We start from the raw sequence: 23,524 nt of genomic DNA, 5'->3' as shown, positions 1-23,524 counted from the left end.
AATTAGGGGGGGAAAGCCACATTGTATTGGAATTTGCTTAAGGATGAGGCCATGTGCCAGATCAGTACTGGTGATAAAAGGAGGCAAGAACAGGCAGGTGCAGAATATGGGGAAAACATTTTGGAACTGTGGCAACGTATTTTTCACTCACTTTAGAAGGTTAGAGAATCTCTATGAATGTTCTATGAGAACCCGATTGGAAGGCTTTGTCAATTTCCCCTCTCTACACAGCCAGGAAAGATGGCTCCTCAGATGGTTTATTTCCTCTTTGCCTCCTAGAAGGGGAGATGAAACTGACAGAGCCTTGGAGAGGCGAAGAGGAAATTAACAAACCCTCTGTAGAGAGGAGAAATTGACAGAGTCTTCTGACTGTCTTTTAAAACTCCGCTTCCCGGCTAACGTGATTCCCTTCACGTATGCATCCTCATTGTAATTCATCTCTTGTAGTTTAGTTCTCAGAATGCAAGAATGTTAAAACTGCTAAGTATCCTGCTTGCTTTACTTCCATTGCTAAGGGAAAACAGTGGAATTACTCGTGTTCAAATGCATTCAGGTGGATTTTAGTCCAGAGGCACTTTAAAGACCAACAAGATGTTCAGGATATAAGCTTTCGAGAGTCAAAGCTCCCTTTTTTAGATACCTTCTTCAGGAGCTTTGACCCTCAAAAGCTTATACTCTGAACATCTTGTTGGTCTCTAAGGTGCCCCTTGACTAAAATCCTACTGTTCTATTGCAGACCAACAAGGCTACCTACCTGAAATCATGTATTCAGATATTGTTCATATATGAAAGAGTGTTCTGAGTCAGTAGTAATTTCTGCACAATTTCTTTGCTATTCATTTATTTTATCCCAGCAATCAGTTACTGTATTTTACATATATAATTCTGAGGAAAAGATTAAGCCAACATCAATATGTAAGGCCTGAATATGGAATTACCATAGTTTATTATTGTATTTATATTTTGTATAGAGATTTTTAGAAAGCTGTTTCCTGGTACCAAACCATCTCCTTTGAAGTAAGTTTTCATGTTCTCCTCAAGTCTCATGAAATAATTTCTTCAAGGTAGCACAAAGACATACAAAAAGATCCCTTCAAGTAGAAAACTAGAATTTCAAAGAGAACACCAAGATATTCACTTGCATCTACTTTTCTATCTGCAGGTTTTTTTTTTTTAAGTGTAGAGTGGTGTAGCATTTTGCTCCCTTTATGAGATGTATATATTGCTGCCTCCCTGACTTAGTTAGAGTTCCCAAAAGTTTTTTGCTGCCACCAAAGGCAGTTGACTTAGCCCTCAGTTTGCAGTATAGGAAAGCTTTGTTAAAGTTGGTGGAAAAACAGACTGGACAGTGCATGGGGGATAGCTTAGGGTTGCCAGTTCCAATTTGGGAAATTCCTCGAGTTTTGGGGCATGAAACCAGGGTGGGGTAGGCTTTGAGGAAGGGAGTGGCCTTAGTGGAGTATAATACCATAGGGACCACCTTCCAAAGCAGTTATTTTCTCCCGGGGAACTGATCTCTGTGGCCTGGAGATAAATTGTAATTCCAGAAGATCTCCAGTACCACCTGGAGGATGGCAGCTGTGAGGTAAAAGAGGATCCTTTATACTAGATGAAACAAACATTATACTTAAACAAAAGTAAAGTTTATTTATAAGTACATATGTGTAATGGTTTCAGCGTAATTCATAAGTGTATTGGTTTCAGAATAGATCATAAACATAATGGCTTCAAGATAGGTACAGATCTCCAACCATTCTAAAAGGAATCAGCTACAAGGACTTATTTCCCGTCAATTGTCACTTAGGCGAATAATATCCACAAAGAAAAGAACACATAGACTTCCCTCAGATTACAGCACCTCACTCCTTCTCCTTATTTCCCCAGAAAAGCTCTTGACAATATTTAAACAATAAACTCTAAAACCTTGCCGCTCACTCTGTATCCTAGGGTACAGCTAAGATCTAAACACAGCACGCTTCACTCATCCAGCCCCCCCCTCTTGCTTTAGAGGCCTGCATTTTTAACCACAGTAAACATACATTTGGACTCCACCTTAATTAGTAGAAATAAAACAAAGTATTTACATGGCAAAACATTACAAATAGCGTTCAATTAGTTATACAATTCCCCTTGCCCTCTACTAGGACTGCCAGGTCCCCCAGGTCTCAAATTGGGGGACGGAGGGGGCCAATGGGAGTACTTACTGAGCACTCCAGAACACTTCTGCATTGCTCTGGAAATGTCATTTACGGAACAATGTGGAAGTGACAGGTTGTGTCATGGGCCAGTTCGGTAATAATCAGCCTCCAATCTACTGTTGGAGGCCAATCTTTACCAAATCGCCCCCTAGCACGACTCCATGCTTCTGTGTCGTGTCGGGAATGATGTCATTCCTGGTGTGACATGGAAGCATTCCGGAGTGCACAGGAGCCATTTCCATACCTTTCTCCCCTACCAGCCAGGTGAGAGGTGCCCAGGGGGTGGGGGTGGGGAACGGGGGATCCCCGACCCCCACCGGGAGAATGGGGATCCCTACCCCCCACCCCCAACAGCAGTTGGAAGTGGTAATGCCAAGATGTATATAGTTGTTCTGCTGTTTGAGAGAACTACAATGCAAAAATCCGAAGAAGAATCAGGAGTAAATGAACCTCTAAGGAAATGTTAATAACTATTTAATTGTAAAGTGACTATGTGCTCATGCAAAGTGCCAAGACAATATAAATATAATATCAATTTATATGAATTAATATGAGCACATAGTCACTTTACAAGTAAATATTTATTAACGTTTTCATAGAGGTTCATTTACTCCTGATTGTTCTTTGGATTTTTGCATTGCTAGAGTCAGGGGAGCCTTCCTTGTGGTGTTTGAGAGAACTAGGCCTCAGCTAAGTCTCCTGTTCCCCAGATTCCATTAGGGCTGCCAGCTCCCTATACCCTCCCACCGGGAGGGGGGGAGAGAGAACCTGGCACTTACCTCGTGCCAGCAGTGAGGTCTTCTTCACACACACATGCTGTGGCACATGCACAGTGACATCCCCGGAAGTGATGTTGTCGCGCCGGCCACAGGAGTGCTCCTGCACTCTGTGTGGAGCCAATTCAGCCTGTTTGGGGCCCAAATGAAGCGCAGGAACACTCCCATGGCCAGTGTAACATCACTTCTGGGGGTGATGTTGTCGTGCCCCTTGGGAACATGCGCATGGTGCGTGTTCCTGGGGTGTCTGCCAGTGGCAGGCAACCTCTGAGAGCTTGCCACCTTCTGCTGACCAGTGGTGGGTCAGTGGGCAAGGAGGTAAACCCCTGGGAGTTTGTCTGCCACCAGCAGGTACTTGGAAACTCTAGATTCCATGAGTAATGTAACATAGGATATATTTAAGAACATATGAAATTACAGAATAAAAATGGGAGGTGCGGAGGGCAATCTCAACTTCCCTCAATCTGGAGATCAGGGGGTGGGGCCACCAGCCATGTGACCATTTTCAAGAGGTTCCGGAACTCCGTTCCACTACGTTCCAGCTGAAAAAAAGCCCTGTTTATTTAAAATTTATTTTATTTTGTTAGGGACTCTCATTTTACGTCCTTGCAACTTGTTGTATTATTAGCTGCCTTGAGTCTAAAGAGATAAATGTTCTAAAATAATACAACAAGTTGCAAGGACATAAAATGAGAGTCCCTAACAAAATAAAAACACTAAGATTGAACACAGAATAGATTAAAAATGCAGCCAAATCTAACAAACGTTTAACGTTCAGCAGCTGCAAGAAGACACTGAAAGTCTTGCATGCTTTCCTTAACACAGTCAGCGGAGGCATCCTCCGCACGCACTCTGGCAGGACTGAACCTATCAATCAGAAACTCCCAAACATATCTGTCGTTGTACAGATAATCCTAAGAGAGGGCACCACAAGGAGGAGGCTGTCTGCAGAATGTAACTGGTTTGACAGCCAGTTTGGTGTGGTGGTTAAGAGCGGCAGGACTCTAATCTGGAGAACCGGGTTTGATTCCCCACTCCTCCACTTGAAGCCAGCTGGGTGACCTTGGGTCAGGCACAGCTCTCTCAGAGCTCTCTCAGCTTCACCCACCTCACAGGGTGATTGTTGTGAGGCTAATAACAGCATACTTTGTAAACCGCTCTGAGTGGGCGTTAAGTTGTTCTGAAGGACGGTACATAAATATTATTATTATGTTTGAAAAACGGTTTCTTGCATTACATTTGATATTTAGGTACAGGGCCTGAGTACAAAATGTAGGTTGCAATGAATGCATGCACTTTCCTTTAACAACAACAAGATACATGGATGCTGCAACGGGGAAAGAATCAGCCCCTTTTCCTTGTATGCTAAAGGAGAAGAACGTATCAAGCGTATTCAGCTTTCACAATATACACACTTCAAGCCTTTTTTGTGCTGGGGAATCTGCAGCTGGATTCAAAATATAGTGCAAGACGCTGTCCTTTGAACGGAGGGATACTTTAAACTCAAAGATGCTTAGAGTTGCATAACATGGTCAGTGGTGGAGGTATGGTGGTTTAATTTTAACTTGCCCTCTGTTCTAGAGAGCCGTGATCTGATGATGGTTTTCATAGCCCATTTGTAAAAAAAACCCTAAACCTGTTCATTTTCCCAGGCATACCCTTTTAAACCCTAGGTTTCTTGAAAGCGATCATTCATTAGCTGGAAACACACAGTCGCTTTGCATTCATGAGCGTTCAGTGTTATACAGATGCATTTACCAGCATGACTGCTATTGTTACTTAGTGGAAATTATTTAACGAAGTCCCCTGCTTGCGGTGCTGAAAACATACTCCTTGATGCTTTCCCACATACTGTTAACGTGCAAAGAGATTCTAATTTAGGCTTCAAAGACCACATACATTTGAAAAGGCAGATCTTTTAAAAGGAGGAAGGGGTAGGTTGCAATTGCAAAGAAGTGAATTCCTAAGAATTGCCCTGGAAAAGCTCAATATTTTTTTTAAAAAATCATTTAATAAAGGAAAGCAAGAATTGCTAGCTGACAGTTTGTGGGCAGGATGAGGAAGCAGCCAAGGCTCGCTTCAACCAGTTTCTGCAAAAATCGAGAAAGCTCAGCTGCTCCTTCTTCTCTCTTAAAATCCTTTCACTCTTCTCCAAACCTTGGCACTTGTAGAGGAGTGCTCTCCCTTCCACAATCACTGTGCTAAGATAGTGATTGAAAACAGCACATGCATACTTGACAGTACACACATATTTTACACAATTATGACAGAAAGCACATGGTTGTCACTATGAGTACACATAGCAAGTACACAGCCAATCTATACATTTGAAAACACATGTCCCTTGAAAGCATGGACATATATAACTTTTGTGGATCATTTGATGTTTTACTTTCTACTTCTGCAAAGGTCGCTCTTCAGAGGGTTTGTTAATTTCACCTCTCTTCGGAGCTTGCAAAGATCGCCCCTCAGAGGTTTTGTTAATTTCCTCTTTGCCTGCCCAAGGCTCTGTCAATTATTAATAAATCCTCTAAGGAACAATCTTTGCCAGCTCTGTAGAGAGGTGAAATTAACAAACCCGCTAAGGAGCTATCTTTGCCGGCTCTGTAGAGAGAGGGGAAATTCAAACTATGCTTCCTGGCTCACATTGCGTCTCCCTTCACTTGAGCGTCCTCGTGTAATTCATCTTGTATAGTTTAGCTCTGAGCAAGGGTCATTTTGTAGAAAAAGAGCTGGAGGAACTCATCAGCATAACTCATCATTAGCATAACTCAATAGCATATGTCACGCCCCTTGCCATCACCAGAAGTGTGTCATTAGCATAACTGATTTGCATATGCCACACCCCCTGACATCACCTATTCTGGCTGTTTTGGACCCAATCCTGGCCATTCAGGGTCGAAATTGGGCCCAAAATGGCCAAAAGGGGCTGAAAATGGCCAAAAGGGGGCCCAAAATGGTCAAGCCTGGGCCGCTGCTGAGTGGGAGAGTGATCCACCACCTGTCAGAGGCCTGAACCGGGCCGTTTCGGCCCTAATCCAGGCTGAAACGGGCCCAAAATGGCCAAGAGTCAGGTGGGCGCAGCCACCTGACATGTGACCTCTTTGGGGAACTGCCGGAACTGTGTTCCAGTGTGTTCCCCCTTGAAATGAGCCCTGGCTCTGAGAGGGGGAAAAGCCATCCTACTCAGAGTTGGCTGTCCAACAGAAGCACAGATTCTTCCTCACAGGACATCATGGATTGATTTAAAGCTGTGATAGCTGTGAGCTGAAAGGATTATGAGAATGAACCTGTAAAGTGTGAAAAAACTTCTGGGGGGGGGGAGAGACCCATAAACCATAACCTGCTTTGCTTCTGGTTTTATAAGAAAAATATGTCATACCCTGATAAACACAAACACAATTCTTAGATTGTAAACATACTACAAATATGTATCTTCAAAATCCGAGGGATGTAGCTACAGCCGACACTGTATTATCTTTTGATCTCCAGATCTCATCTGTATGGTGTTTACCATGAACCTATCTGTATCTTTCATAAAGAGTGTTAAGTCATCCTGAGGGGCGGTATATAAATCGAATGTTATTACTATTATTATTAAGATGGTGACTGTGGAGTGTATACAGATGTCTAATACTTTAACTCTAGATACTATACTACCATATCTGTTCATTGCCATCACACAGTGGTCGCGCAGATGCAGCAGTTGAGATTTGCCATACGTTATTGGTACAGCAAATCTCAAGCATGGACTAGTAATAATAGTCCATGCTTGAGTCCATGCTATAGATAATACTCAGCCGAACAAGGTAGATAGGCACACAGAAGCCACCTTCTGTGCACACAGCCAGTGTGCATGCAGACATGCACCTTCACCCATGAGGCAATGCTCATCTGCCTCCCACCTCAATGGGTGTCTGTGTCTCTTGATACATATGAGGATGGCCAGGGCTTTTTTTCTGGGAAAAGAGGTGGTGGAACTCAGTGGGTTTCCCTCAGAGAAAATGGTCACATGGCTGGTGCCCCCCCCCCGATCTCCAGACAGAGGGGAGTTTAGATTGCCCTCCATGTTGCTCGGCTGCGCGGAGGATAATCTCAACTCCCCTCTGTCTGGAGATCGGGGGGGGGGGGGGGCACCAGCTATGCGACCATTTTCAAGAGGTTCCGGAACTCCGTTCCCCCGCGTTCCCCCTGAAAAAAAGCCCTGAGGATGGCTATCCTTATCTCTGGGGCCACTAGTCGGTAGGCACGATTAGTTGTCCACAATTAGAAATGGATGAGGGCCAGACTAAATAAATTACACTAAAGACAGACAATATATGCTCCATAAATGACTGTGGATTATGATCTTTAAGGGATCAGACCTCTGTCTAGCAAGTATGCTTTAACGCAATACCTGTTTTAATTGGACAAATGTCAGGAGGCAGATATGCAATAATTTCAAAAATGCAAATAATATTACAATTGCAGTTACCTTGTATCCATAAACTGCATTCCTGAAGTTTATGAAATGCTTACTTTCAACAAGACATGCAAGACTGCAAGTACTTTCAGGATTACAGATTGGGTCCAGGCTAAATTTTCAGTGGCAGAATGGAAATGACCTTCCACCCGCCTCCCACTGATCCCCATGAAATGCTGTTCCAGGGGGCAAAGAGACCCTGAGAAATAATGGGGGGGGGGGGAAATCTCCAGCTAATTTAGTCTAGATTTAATTTAGTCTAGAAACCCAGTTTGGTGTAGTGGTTAAGAGTGGTGGGACTCTAATCTGGAAAAGTGGTTTTGACTCCCTACTCCTCCACTTGAAGCCGTCTGGGTGACCTTGGATCAGTCACAGCTCTCTGAGCTCTCTCAGCCCTACCCACCTCACAGGGTGATTGTTATGAGGATAATAATAACATACTTTATAAACCGCTCTGAGTGGACGTTAAGTTGTCCTGAAGGGTGGTATATAAATTGAATGTTGTTGTTATTATTCGATCCCAACCCAGCTTTATTGTCTTCTTTGGGGTTGTTAAAGTAAACACATCCCAAAAGCAATGATTTGAAAACACAAGTGAATATCTTTGAAAATGAGACAAAACAAGTGCATTATGTTTGGCATAAACCAGCCCAGCCTTCTGAGATGACATATTGTGAACATTTTACTAATTTGCTACACATACATACACACACACACACACACACACACACAAACCACACACAGATGCACACCAGCTCAGACACTCAGACATAAACACATCCTGTCAAAAATGAAGTTGCCAAATTTGGCTGAAATCCTGCATATACTTAGGCTACAATGCTCAGTGACTTCATTGGGATTTAAGCACCCTGTGTGAAGGCTCCTGTGTGCGGGATCTCTTACATCTTTGTATTTTATCAAAGTCCCTCAGACATCCAGACTGACTGAAGTACTTGTTTTAAAAGCCAATTAAAATAGAAAGAAATGGGATCAACATTAAAAACAAGTCCACATTTTTGTGTGCAAGTTGTGCAGCTTGGGGGGATGGGTGGGGACATTCATACGCAGCGGATCATTTATTCACTGTTTCATGCGGTTAAAGGTCAAAGAAAATCTGTTTCCTACGGACTTTACACAGTATTTTCATTTCACCAATTTGTAAAGCCAGGGGAAAAATTACTAGCTGGAACTACAATTAAAAAGGATCATATTCCTAGAGGATCTAGGGTTTTTTTCCCTTTCTCACTTGTAGCAATTAAATGAACTACCAGTAGAGACCCCAGAAACAAAAGGTGCCCTTTAAATTTCAGTACATTCAGTCACAAAGTTAGCTTTAGAAATCCCTTTCATTAACCAGCTAGTTGGAGCCCCCAACAATCTAATACATGAAAAGGGAGAAAGCTGTCAGATTCACAGGTCATACTTCCTTGCTTCAGCAGGCAAAACTCTCGTTAACCGATATGTTTCTCAACTGATCACAGCTATTAAGAGTCAAACCTGGGTGAAAATTAAACAAACTGGAAAAAACAAATAAAGCTGCAGGAATTGGAGAAGGTGTGACATTTGCAACCGAAGGGAAGAAGTTGACAAATGATGCTTTAATTCCTTCAAGCGTGGGTTTGTAGGACTCATGGATTTGAGCAAATAGGCAACTGGAAATCGAAAGCTATTTGGGAGAAAGCCAGTAATGTTAAACTCTCATTTTTGTTAAGGGGTCAGTTTCCACAGGGAGGGGAGAATGGAGAAGCATATTTAAGAGAAGACAGCAAGAAGAAAAGCAGACCTTTCACATACTCTAGGATTCATATTTAAGGCTCGCCATTGGCCAAAATGAATGAGATGTACAAACACTTTGATTCCTTCAATGCGTCTCATCAGTTTCTTTTGCACGCCTAAATGAGCCTAGAAAATACCATTTCCTTTCTTTCCCCAGGGAAGCCCAGGACTTAATTTTTTAAAGCTAATCATCACTGAGGATAGCTCAAGAGAAACCTGTTAAGTTTGGGATAGTCAGCTCTTTATAACCCCAGTGTACTCACACACACCACTTTCTATCTAATACACTTGCAGAGCAGAAACCTTCCAAATCCTCTAACTTCAATCTGATGTTTAGGATCGCACTGTTATCCCACCCTTTCTCAGGAGATACTCGCTATAACCTTCTCTTTTTGTACCCCCATCACAATTTTGAGATATACTAAACAGTCTTAAGCTCATTCAGTAAAGGCCATGGCTATGATTTGAACCCAAAATATTTGCATTCCAACACAATATCCTGTTCATTGCTGCAGAATCGCTCCTCAAGGTTTGTACAAATATCTGTTACCTTACAATGTTAGATACTATTTAGCTTTGGGCAGGGCTAACAATATAAAAAGATGGCTGTTAGAGTAGAATTGCCTTGGGACTTTGCTACTAAAGCAACTACTTCACAATGCTTCATGGTAAGACCAGTTTATAAATTAGTAAAATGAGCAAGTTTCATTGAAGACCACTTATCTTCAGGGTGATAGTTATCTTGTGGGGTTCCACAGGGCACAATCTTGTCCACCACACAATTCAATGCTTATGTAAAATCTTTAGGAGAAATCATTCGTAGCTATGGAACTGAATGTCATCAATATAACAACAACAACATTCGATTTATATCCTGCCCTTCAGGACAACTTAACACCCACTCAGAGCGGTTTACAAAGTGTGTTATTGTTATCTTCTCAACAATCACCCTGAGAGGTAGGTGGGACTGAGAAAGCTCTGAGAGAGCTGTGACTGACCCAAGGTCACCCAGCTGGCTTCAAGCAGAGGAGTGGGGAATCAAACCTGGCTCTCCAGATTAGATTACACTGCCTTGAGTCCCAGTGAGAAAGGCAGACCACAAATAAAACAAATATTGTTCAAATATATTCCAGTGTAAAGCAAGATTTTGTTCTTTAAAATGATTCTCATTCACATCATTGCCTACTTGAAGAAGAGCCAATTTACAAAATTGTGGCCTGGGTTACCCAGTCACATTACACCTGCCACTGGCTAAGTGTATATTATGTACAAATAACGTTTTGTGTGGCCAAGATGACACCTGACTGCTTTGTCCATGGCTTGATTTCAGTTCTGGTTAAGGGGTATGAAAAAGATTACCTTATCATGGCTGAAAACCCATTTCGTCGCATAACATGGTAAAGAGATATGTGACATGGCAAAGCTGGGAGACATCAAGACGGGTAGCCATGTTAGTCTGTAGCAGCAGAAAAGAGCAAGAGTCCAGTAGCAGCTATAAGACTAACGAAATTTGTGGTAGGGTATGAGCTTTCGTGAGTCACAGCTCACTTCTTTAGATTTGAAGAAGTGAGCTGTGACTCACGAAAGCTCATACCCTACCACAAATTTTGTTAGTCTTATAGCTGCTACTGGACTCTTGCTTTTTTCAACTGTGAGACAATGTCCATTGCAGTATGTTCTGAATTCAATGTCTGGCCAAGGATGATGCAGTGTTATGTGAATCTGTCACATCTTCAGAGTTTAATATCTTTTCTGTCTGTCCTTTTAATTGCACACAGTGGCTTTGCCTTTCATGTCTGGAGAGTTCTGCCATGACCTCCTACGTGTTGTTGCTAACAAAGATTAAATAATTACAAAACACTATCTTCCAGTTTTCTTTTCCTTTCTCTTCCACAGACAGATGTGAAATTCCTTAAAGAGCTTCTGTGTAAATCAGCGGGTTTCTGAAGCTTATGGTGTGATTAAGTGCAGATAAAGATGCACTCTAGGTTCTGGGAGTGAATTCCTCAGGTGCCAGCTAAATGGCGGTTAGGAACACTGTGCCACGCTAAATCCTTTCCCTCGTTAAACGGATTATGGGAAAATGCCAACCGTTGCTAAAATAGTTTTGAATAAATAGGAGAGAGAGAAAACAAAACAAAACAAAAAATGACACAACATTCCAAACTACTGCTAAAAGCCTGCTGCCAAAGAACTGGCTGGCTAGCCAAAACAGACAACCACTGGCAAGATTTCCCTTCAGTTCAATTCCTAAAATGCAGCAGCTGTGACTAGGAATGAAGCCCTGGAACTCTGTAACTAACCCTGGGTCGCTTGCCCATCCTCCCCATGGGCTTGAATTAAAAATATGTTTGTTTTTTAACCATCATTTGTTTAACAAACCATTGTTTGTTTTTAAACTGTTGGGCTGGACCTAGACTCAAGTTTCTGCTAAAGGAAGGGGTGAGGTAATTTCTCCCAGTTCCCTCTCCCAGCTGCAGACCCCCAATTTGCCCCTCATATTATTGCTGAGGGTTCTGTTTTGCCCAAAAACAGAATTTTGGGGCTATAATGGGATAGAGGAAGGAGGAATGTTCTGTTCCAGGGACAAACATTCGTATTCTGGATCCAACCATGGTTAGGTTGTTGGGGGTTTTCCGGGCTGTATTGCCGTGGTCTTGGCATTGTAGTTCCTGACGTTTCGCCAGCAGCTGTGGCTGGCATCTTCAGAGGTGCTACACCTCTGAAGATGCCAGCCACAGCTGCTGGCGAAACGTCAGGAACTACAATGCCAAGACCACGGCAATACAGCCCGGAAAACCCCCAACAACCATCGTTCTCCGGCCGTGAAAGCCTTCGACAATACAACCATGGTTAGTTTGTGAAAACAGGATTTGGCTCACAGTTACTCAGGCCCTGGTTTTCCTCAGCAAATACTGGTTTCGTCACTTCTGCCCTGGCCAGGCCTCTCTGTAGCCAGGGAGCACATGAGCAGGAAAAAGCCAGGTTCGTCACATGCATATATATGACAGCACAGTTAGGAATAACTTCAGTTAATAAATAAACCAGTGTCAGGTCCTGACTCCTCATTCATCGTCTTGTTTAATAATGTGATTGGATCACCGTATTTTTCAGTGGCATGGATCTCATGATTGGAGTTTAGGTTCATAACCATTATCCAGATGTCTGCAACTTGGGTTCAATAGGGGGCACTGGCATTTTAGTGCAATCATAATCCTTCCCTCCTAAGAAGGTAGATTGCAAATGTCTGCACAGGCCCTATGAAACAACTGGGTACCTTTATCCTAGGTACCTTTACTATAAAACTTCACACCAAAATGGCCTTCAAAAACCACCACCCAAGCCCAAAACTCACAGAAAAATCTAACATTGAAACTTTAAACTGGTTGAACTGTTCTTCTTCCTCCCAGTAAACCCTGAGAACTGAATTTCTCCAAAGGGACAAGACATCTCACTCAGGGCACAATTAGAATAGACAACGGTCCTGGGGACAGGCCTGGAACACCACTAGGGTTGCCAGGTTGAGAAATTCCTGGAGATTTGGGGGGTGGAACCTGGAGACAGCTGGGGTCGAGGAGGGGAAGGGCCTCAGCATGGAATAATGCTATAGAGTCCACCCTCCAAAGCAGCCAGGGGAACTGATCTTTGTCACCTGGAGATCAGTTGTAATTCCGGGAGATCTCCAGCCACTGCCTGGAGGCTGGCAACCCTGAACACTGAAATGATTTTACCTCAGGAATTCTCTTGTTTTAAAAATGCTATGGGGGCCTGATCCTTCTTGGGACTCTGGCATGGGGGAAGGAAGGGCTTCTGTCTCCCGCCAGTGCTATTTTTCAAGACCCCCCCCGGGGTATTTAGGTTCTTGAAAAACAATGCAAGGGGGGAGCCCCTCCCCCACACCACTGTCCTGACTAGGATACACACACACACCCCTAGCATTTTAAAAGCAAGAGAACTCCTGAGGTAACATGGCTGCATCACCCCCCAAGTTATCCACAGGGATGTTGCATAGTCTTGTTATACCATGAGCTACTAAACTCAGGATCTGTGCAGGTTACTATAGTAACAAAGCTGTTATAAAATTTATGTAATGTGGCACAATGTTGATCTGAATGAGGGGGCCTGTTAGGCTGGCTGCTAAGAAACACGGGCACAAACAGGTACTTCTTTGAACAGAAGATTCCAGATTAGACCACACTGGACTGTAAATACAATTCAAGATTTTAACTGTGACACATCCACCCCCACAGGTTTTAATTTCTCAGAAGCAATTATTGCTCTGATTGTGTTGCAAGAGACCAAGTAGGCAACTCTCTGAGCATGCTGTCCCTTTGCGACTCAAGTTCTTTTCAAATATCTTGGAAGATTCATATTCATCTGAATTAGCGCACCATAATTCACACTCCATAACTTCATTTAGAATTGTACTGAAAATTTTAACTGTAACAATACTGCCATCCCAGCCAGGGGCTTTAGCCCCTTAGGCTGGTGGCAGCCATTTGCCTCCCTGGCTGGAGGGAGTCGGGGGTTGACAGCCCTGCTTATTGGGCTTTGCTGTGGGGGGCGGAGCTTCCAGGCAGTAGGCTGCCGCTCCGCCCTCTCACAGATCAGTCTTGCCTCGTGCTTGGCCCACCCTCCTCACCCTATTTCAGTGCGGGACTAGCCGGTCGCTAGTTTACGGGACCAGGTAGGAATTTTTTGTCTCCTTGCCCTGATTGGCCTTGGGTTAGGAGTTTTTTCGCCTACCTCGCACTGGTAAGGGGTGTAGTTTGTAGTTTGTAATGTAGGGGTGGACCTTATTTGCTGCCATGGGTGCAGGATTTAGTTAGGGTTTTATCTGTGGCGGGCCGGTGAGCACCCTTGGCACCTCCCCATTGGTGGGGAACAGGGGTCTTTCAGGAGCGGCAGGCTGCCGTTCGGCCCAGCTGCGAGGTCAGACGCCCTTGGGTGGGGAACCCCTGGACAAGCCGTCTCCCCCCGCTGCCGTGCGGCCGGGTGGGGGAGCTCTCCAGGGGCAATACACTCCGCCTGGCCAGGACGGGTTGCAGCCATTCATGGGATGGATCGCACCCGGTGGCAGCGGGTGCTCGCCCAGACAGGTCAGGGCGGGGTCCCAGTGATTGACCCCAGGGCCTGACCTGTACCGCTAGTTAGGCCCCTTGCCGTAATGGTTGTTTTGCTGTTTCATTTAATAAAGCGGCCCGTTTTACCCAAACCTTTGTGTCTGACTCTCATTCCAACTAGGGGGGCAAGGCATTGTTCTCTATTTCCAATTTTCAGTAACTCTATCAACAATCCATTATCTAAAACTGTATTTAAACTGGCTTCAGCTCCTTGAAAATTGGAGCTCCATTCTGTACTACAAAGGATGAACTCTCATCATCACAGTTATTTACAGTTCAATCCTTAACAGAGTTAAATCCTTTCAAGCCAACTGAAGCACTCATTGAGCTTAGAAAATTGCAACTTTCCTTAGGGTTTCATTGTTAGAGTATTATTATTTTTCCATGGGTACAAAATCAGTGTGGGGTGGCCTTTTAATAAATGACAGAAGATCAGGGGAAGAAAGATTTTAAAAGTTCCTTTTCAGTTGCTCCATCCCCTGCTCCCCAAGTTCCTTTTAACATGAAAGTAGAAGAAAATGTAACATGTAGTTTGAGCCTGATGCTAATCAATCAATCAATCAATCAATCAATCAATCAATCAATCAATCAATCAATCAATCTATCTATCTATCTATCTATCTATCTATCTATCTATCTATCTATCTATCTATCTATCTATCTATCTATCTATCTATCTATCTATCTATCTATCTAATTTATAGTCCACCTTTCTCACTGAGACTCAAGGCGGATTACACAGGACGAGCTTAGTATAATCAGTATAATGTACATTTCCATACAGTATATCAATACATTTCCATACAGTATCAAGGACATTTCCATACAGTGTCAAGGACATTTCCAAAACACTGCCATAGCGTAAATAGATACAAGTTTTAAAAGACATAGTGTTAGCAAGAATCCAATACAAGCAGAAAAAAATACTGGAACAGAACATAATCATTTTTAGGATTAACAGTAGACAACATAAAGCACAGGTAGTACATAGATAGTACATAGTACAGCTATCTGAAATCCCGATTTTAAATTCCTTTCTGAACCCTCCAGGCTGTACAGAAACCAGGTGTGGGATCTTAAGAAGGACATTAGGTACACGTTAACAGCGCAGTCATGGATTGTCTCGATTGAGAGAGCAATTTGAAGGAACTCTAAGAATACTACTCAGTAGTGGGCAGGGCTGTTTTGGCACCTCGGAAGACACCGGGGGGCGGGAAGAACAGAAAACCCAGTCTACCCTTAGTTCCCAATGTAAGGAGCCAGCTTAGTTTGTACTAGAAGTTTTCAGAAACTAAAAAGTCTCATGGAGTATAATAGCAACCCCAAAATGTCGTGTTTAATTGCTTATGCTGTTCCATTGTGATATACTATTCCATTGTTTACTGAATGTTCCAGAGCCTGACGATATACACTTAACACTGTGTAATCCGCTTTGAGTCTCAGTGTGAAAAGAGGAGTATAAATAATTTTAATAAACAAATAAATAAATAATACTAGATTGTTCGTTGTTGACAATGGGAATCGTGTAGCACAAAGTCATTAAACAAGACCAGTAGGCTTGGTCTTACTACTAACCTGTCAGGATTTGGCACAAAAGTAGGATATAAATGTGAGGGGTCGGACAAAGAGGTTCCAGTGTGTCGGTGTAAGTGAAATCTCATCTTTTTGATGACGGGTCTGAAATAACAGTTGTGATCACAAAATAAGGCCCATTTGAATTAATTTGTGGTAAGAATTATTTGAAGTTACGAGTATAGAGCAACCTAAAACCTTACAGGAATTTTTCCTTTCTTTTATCTGTATCTGTTGTACAGTTCAAGGAGAACTAAAAATTGTGAGTAGGGTTGCCAACTCCAAGGTAGGGAAATTCCTGGAGCTTTGGGTGTGGACCCTGGAGAGGGCAAGGTTTAGGGAGGGGAGGGATCTCAGTGGAGTATAATGCCCTAAAGTCTACCCTCTAAAGCCCCCATTTTCTCCAGGAGAGCTGATCTCTGTCAGCTAGAGTCCGCTGTAATTCCCTAACTCAGCTGTGGAACCGGGGCAGATCCCCCCCCCCCAAAAGCACAGTTTCACTAATGCAGCAAACATCATTCAAAATCTCTCCTGAGACTATTTATATAGTTGACTGGCTGGCATATCATTAACACAGACAAAACCACGCAGAGGCACTTGGGTGTGAGAATAAATTAAATGCATTAGGTACGGTGGGCCGATACATTCACTTCCTAGTTGCATCATTTGAGATGTGTTTGTGCTCTGTTTAACTGAAGAGCTCCTTGCAAATTCTTGAAAGCAAAGGCAATAGTTGTATTGTCGAAGGCTTTCATGGCCGGAGAACGATGGTTGTTGTGGGTTTGTGACACTGAGAGATCTCTGTCTTTTGGTGCTACACCTCTGAAGATGCCAGCCACAGCTGCTGGCGAAACGTCAGGAACTACAATGCCAAGACCACGGCAATACAGCCCGGAAAACCCACAACAACCAAAGGCAATGGTTTTTCACAAATATTCTTAAGAAAGTCCCCCTCCCCAACAACTTAAAATTTCAAACTTTGTCAAATTCTTGGGATTTTTGCTTGTTACAAACCTCCTTGTTCAAAAGTGATGGAAACAATGGGGAAGAGAGGTGTCCTACAGTTGTTTCACAGAAAGTTGACTTCTTTTTCTGCTGGCAGCCTTCCAACTCAATTACAACTCGTCCTCTCATCATACAGAACATATCCTTCTATTAGTTCTACTACTGCAGGCCCTGTAATAGCCACATAGGACGGAGGCCATCCTCCTGGCGTCCAGATCAGGACCAAGCAAGAAAGAAACTTGCAAACAACTTGGAAATATAGACTACTGGAATCTTTGACTCTCGTTTCTTTTAATGAGCTTTGGTTACCAATCTGGAAACTTTGCAGGTCCATCACGTGGTCTCTGCTTTGCTGGCATTCACCAAGATCCACAGACATGCATATCGTAACAGATGCAGCTCTACAAAATCTTGCTCATATAGCTGGCTCTCCCACCCCAACACTATAGTTGATTATGTTCAATAAAGCAAGCAATCTTCAAATGATTGCCATATTGCCAACAGAGCTGATTTTCTGGTCAAACTAGGATTTTGGCCTTTTTCTGCTGTTTCACCGCCTACCACAATGCAGCATCTTATCATGAGTTTACATACTAAGGGAAAAGAAATCAGGTGTCGCTAGTAAAAATGTCAGCGCCCTTCCATAAATAAGTTTGAAAAGATGTATTTAAGCAACACACCTCAAAGATTCCAGAGTCTCCACCTGCAAATCACTCGTGACAGTTCTAATATCTTTTCCCCCTGCAGACAGACATAACATATAGAGAAAGCCTGCTGTGCAGCGAATGGAACATGCCTTTATAACAGATAAACACACCTGCTCCACCCTTCTTTTGCTTATTTGGGTAGTATATGGTTGTTTTCCACTTCGTTCTACTTTGGTTAATGAAAATTAGAAAAATTTCCTACAGCTGAGTGCCTGAGACAAGAAGCTTCCCTTCTTAGGTACCCTTAGTTAATTTTTCCTAGATGAAGCAGAACAAAGAAGTGGCAGAGATAAGACTGGAAGGACCAGCGGTAGGACCAGTGCATGATGGGTTGGTATGCTTGCCATGACATGGATGTTTGTTCGACTTTGAAGATGGCTGGCAGAGCATCCGAAGAATGCTTTTTGAGCCCCCTAATATTTACACCTGTTTCTTATTAAATATGATGCTTTTAAGGTATTTACATATAGACCAATTGCACAAAGATGCTTAAAAACACTAGACTTTCAGGCAAAACAGCGTCCTGCTTTTTATACTCACAAAGGCAAAAACAAGGGCTGTGGGGAGGGGGTCAAAAATAATAGTACAGAGTGGGCTGTAAATAACTGCATTATTGATCCCCTAACCAGTCGTCTCCAATCTTTCCGGACCTGGAAGCCACTGAGCTGCAAGTATATGACAGAGAGCAACATGACACACCACCTTGCTGCCCTGCTGTTCATCTCAGCACGCATTCAAAGAGAATCTAGTACCATGGCACTCGGTATCTACGCAACAGGTCCTTCCAAAATGTAGCACACACAAAAAAAAGAAAGAAAGAAAAGAGAGAGATAAAAGAAAAGAAAAAAGAGAAGAAACGAAGGCCATTTGATAGGAGCTCATGACTGAGCAAGAGGGATATGGCGACCCACCAAAGAGTGTCGAACCTTGGAGTGAAGACCACTGTTGTAAATTTCACTGGAACCGTTTGCACTGACTCCATGAAGCCCTGGTGAGTATCAAAGGGTAAACAGGCAATCACCAGCACCAGCACATCTCTGATCCACTGGTAGCCAGTCTGGTTTCAAGGTCATCCAGGGACACTAATGCAACGCCAATAGCAGTGTTGGGGTACCAAAATCAGGGGGCCCCCCAAACTAAATCCTGGCTAATGTCAAAGTTCTGTTTTTCTTGATATACTGTAACCTTTCATATTGTGCCAGAGCAATGTAGTTATCTTCCGTTGATCTCACCAAAGAACATTATGAAAAATTCAAAGTAGGTTTTAAATATAGGTACACAAACAGAGTCAAATTGCAGCACTGGGCTAGAAGGAATCACACTCCAATATGGAAAATTGTATCGACAAATCTTCTAACAGTTTGAAATAACATATTTGCAAACTGATATGCACATCTGGGGGACCCGTCACCTTTGTAAACAGTTATTTTACTTTTTCACAAGAAGATTTCAAAAATGGTTCATTTTCAGCCCATTCACTCGTCAGGAAACTCAACAAAACTGTCTACTGTGCAAAGACAGTTGGGCTGCCATTATTAAAATCCCCATCTACATTTTGCACTGAAGCAGATGTTATTTTCAAACACAGTCTTGTTACAATAATCTTCTCCCGACGTTACCATTTATGCAGATAATCCCTTTCAATCCTTTAATGAATTGTTTTTGAAGCCATGGGGATTTAGTGTCTTGGATTCTATTTCTCTTGCTGACCGTGGCTGTTATTAGTAACCATTGCATCACAAATGGAGGAAATAATTCCATATAGAACTTCCTCAATTGGTCCTTAAACATTGATTATGCTCATACTTTTGGAATAAAAAATATTATTATTATTTTGATTTAAATATTCTCCTCAGTGCCCTTCTGATGTTACAGTAATTAAGTGGGACCTATTTATGGAGGTTGTTTAATCTGTAGCATCTAAAACTCTAACACCATGCTTGGGGTGACACGATACCATCCCCCCCCCCCAAGAACTCTGTGCGGTAAGTTAGGCCAAGAAAGAGTAACTTGTCCAAGATCGCCAGATAAGCGTAATGACTTGATTTGTATCCTAGTCTCCCCAGTCCAGTCCCAACAATCTAACCACCACACCAACTGGTTGTGGATAAAGGGTACCCCAATGTGCTAATATTGCCATATCTCACGTTCTCCAATAATCTTGGTAAATATCTAAATTTTAAAGACACCAGGAAGCAAGTCCCATTGCATTCAGTGGGTTCCATTTCTTCTGAGTAAAATCATGCCGTCAGATCTTAACAGTCAATCACATTTCGAAGCATTAAGAAAAAGAGATTGTGATTCACGAACAATCTTTTTCTTAGGAGAGAGAGAGTGGTACACTGATGTCTTTTGCCCAGACTGAACTGTGTTCTTTAAAAGCATTTTTGAACCCTCATCGCTAAATGCATAGATCCTGCAACAATGAAAATTAAAAAGTCTATTGACTATTTCTATTTAAAAAAAGACAACATACTACGGGAAAATTGGTCATCTAATCTCTATGGAATGAAAGCTGTTTTAGGCTCCATGCCTATCGATCAATTTTCAAAAAAGTAAAGCCGTCTCACATACCCCACACAAAGAGCACAACTATTAATAACTCTAGGATCAAAACTAGTTTGCACACTCTGTGATTACAATCTCAGCTATTCAGTTGGAGTTTATTTCTAATGTTGGGCAGCTTAGTTTTCTAGAGGACGACAGGGAAACAGAGAGAGATTAGTCTAAGGTGGGGTTAATGATCATTTCAGATTATAGAGTAACTGTGGCCACATAACAGGTGAACTGCTATCATCACACAAAACCTGTTTTCCATGAGGAAATGAGATAATTTATTTTTCAGCAGCAGCAGTACTCGTCGGGACTCCAGGGAGCATGCACATGTTTACTGGAGATTGTGGAGGTGCAGCAATATTTCTTTAAAGTTTATTCAAAACAAACTGCCCAAATAGTCTGTCAAGGACTGCCTGGCGTATCTACCAATGGCAAAAAGGGTTGAAAATTCTATTGAACCTCACACAACATGTTAGGACTAAAAAGGCTGTTCTAATTTCCCCAAGGATATGCCATTTTTAGTATTTATTTAAATTTCCCATACAAACGGCATGTTCAAATTAATTTTGGCTAAAGCTTCACTTTGCATTTTAAAGAAAGATAACTCAGTTAATTGATGAAAGATAAGACAATTCACTGCAAAGAGAATTTGGAAACACTTCAAAGATCTTAATTTCCAAAACATCTGCTCTACAAAAGCATTCAACTCCATTTTTCTTCTAAGATTCTTTGCAGGTGGGGTAATAATTTAAAGATTCCTATGGAACCATGAAACTTTACAATACTCTCTTTTTCTGTGGAAAATTTACTTTCTTTCAAGATTTGTTTTTTCAGAAAATTAATACCAAGGAATGGATGCTTATGGGTCTTGAGATGGTTAGAAGAAAGGCGGTCATATAAATATTTTAAATAAATTGCATAAATGAACAGATAAAGCCATTGCCAATACAATACTAAATAAGCTTAGCAGTTTCAAAGTTACAATTAATGTTTTCAGGTGATTAGTCCTAGGAACTGAGGGAAAGAGTACGCTTAACTGAGTTCCAAATCAGGGCGAGGTGGGGGAGATAAAAGCACAAATAATCCAAATGTTAAAAAGGTAAGTTATAAATTCATCCAAACGATTGTATGTGTCAGATGAAAGACAATGCTAAAATCCTTACTTTAATGTCTTGCCTCAGGTGGTAGAAGGGATATTGTAATCACCAATCTGATATGGAACTAACAAATAATGCAAGTGATGTCATAGAGAGAGACAAGTGAAGCCGGTGACTTCCATGGAAAAGAGGTAAGTTCTGTTGAAACATATAAGCACACACCATGTCCACAGAATTCCATGCACTGTTCTTCAGGTGTGCTAAACTGAGAATGCCAACTGTTTTCAGTGCCTTTTAAAAATATAGACTTTATTCCAATAAAAATAATTTCCACATAAATCTTTGGATTTGTTTGACTATAACACTTGCTTGGAGGTTCTAGCAGGGGAGCGCAGCTATCGTATACCCTTGACCGAAGAACGGTACACTCCTTCTATCTGGGATGGTCGTCCTCTTCCACCGAGCGTGCAGCTTCGGGAGGGACGCACATGGAATGGTGAGGGAGGAAGGGGACACCCGCCTAGCCAGCCAGATCAGCCGAATCAACCCTGGCGATCAATGGGGTGACAGATGTCGCAGCCAGATCGCCCTCACATCCAAGTCACAGTAAAGTTGCTAAATCAGACCACACTGTTCTTAGGGGATTGGGAAAATGTCCTAATCCAGAAACACCCCCATCACTGATAGCAAATTAGCCTCAACTTCTGTCTGAAAAGTAGAGAAGTTTAAGGATGTTTGATATACTCATTTGTAGTTGGTCTATTACGTGGTATCATAGAATTCTAGAATTGAAAAGGGCCTTACAGACAATCTAGTTCAAGTAGTTATTATGTGGAAAGTAGTACAGAGAAGAAGGCAGTGAGACTGGTGTCGTCCATCTGACAAAGACTGGCAAATATTTGTCTTGGGAAAGTCTCGGCAGAAAGAAGCAGAACCCTGTCCAGTTGGCTTAAGTTATAAGAAGTATAGAAGAATTAGAGAATAAAAGAAAATAGATACTGGAAGGTCTATGGATGGCCACCTACCTCTCTGGCCAGTATTAACAGTGCAACTCTAAATATAGTTCCACTCTTGTAAGTCCACTGAAGTCAATAGGTTTACAAATGTGCAACTCTGTCTAGGACTGCCCTGCAAATAGGCTAGCTTTAATGTAGCAGAACTACAAAGAGACGCTCACTGCAGCAGCTGTTTTTTTGCACATCAGGCTACAGGTACATGCAAATATGTTTAGGGACAAAACCCCAGAAAAGATGGTTCAAAGCGGTTGCCAGCATCAACCGAATGACACAGTAACAAATCATTTTAGCAGACTAAAAAGGAGATATTTGTGGAGCACAGTTTGAACCGCTAAGATAAAATCTTTGTTTACGATGAACTGAAGTTAGAAAGGAAAGAGAGGGCTTTGGAAATAACAGAGAGCTAAAATGCACTGAAAAGATAACCTCCATTTCCAAACGAGCACTCCATATGTAATTTAAGTGGAGCAATATATTTGGATTACTCTGACATGTCTTAGTTGCTGTATCAAGTTTAGACATAACGTCTCATTTATCTTGGCACAATCTATAATCCCCAAATTATCTATGTCTCAGCAAAATGCTCGTGGTGACTTTTAAAAAATCTTTAAACCTCCTTAAGCTAAGATCTTGCAAACCAACTGCTTCCAAATACATATCAGTTGGGGCAAATGCCCTGGCTTCATGTCTTACAGTTCAATCCTAAGAAGAATTACTCCCGTTTAAGACCATTGATTTCAATGGGCTTAGACTGGAGTAACTCTTTTTAGGACTGCACTGTTTGTCACACTGGGGAAGCCTAAGGGAGAGAAAAAGGCTACAGGTCAGATGGACTTCATACCCAAGAGTTTATTGCGCAATCTTACATAGAGTTGGCAATCTCCAGGTGGGAAATGGAGATCTCCAGGAATTACAGCTGTTCTCCATGCTACCAAGATCAGTCCCCCTGAAGAAAATGGCTTCTTTGGAGGTGGACTCTACAGCAATATATCTCACTGAGATTCTTACCCCGCCCTCCCCAGGTTCCACCACCAAATCTCCAGGAACATCCCTAGCAGAAGCTTAAAGTGAGATGCTACACATGCCTTCCCATTACATTTAGGAAAGTCCTTGAAGGTTCTGGCTGCAGATGGAAGGCCTGTTTTTAGTTACTGACAAAGCCCTCTATTGCTCTTCTCCTGCCAGCACTTACAGGATAGGCCATGTATTCTGCTCTCTTAGTGAAAACTTCCTGTT

General features: G+C 42.3%; 1 protein-coding gene across 1 annotated transcript in view; it reads right to left on the bottom strand.

The window, feature by feature from the left end:
* CELSR1 (cadherin EGF LAG seven-pass G-type receptor 1) overlaps positions 1-23,524 on the bottom strand; it is a 222,543-nt gene that overhangs the window by 68,270 nt on the left and 130,749 nt on the right. The window lies entirely within an intron of this gene.

This window comes from Eublepharis macularius, chromosome 9 (genome assembly GCF_028583425.1).
Source record: "Eublepharis macularius isolate TG4126 chromosome 9, MPM_Emac_v1.0, whole genome shotgun sequence".
Classification (NCBI taxonomy): Eukaryota; Metazoa; Chordata; class Lepidosauria; order Squamata; family Eublepharidae; genus Eublepharis; species Eublepharis macularius.
The sequence above is the reverse complement of the archived record's forward strand: the minus strand, read 5'-3'. Positions and strand labels throughout refer to the sequence as shown.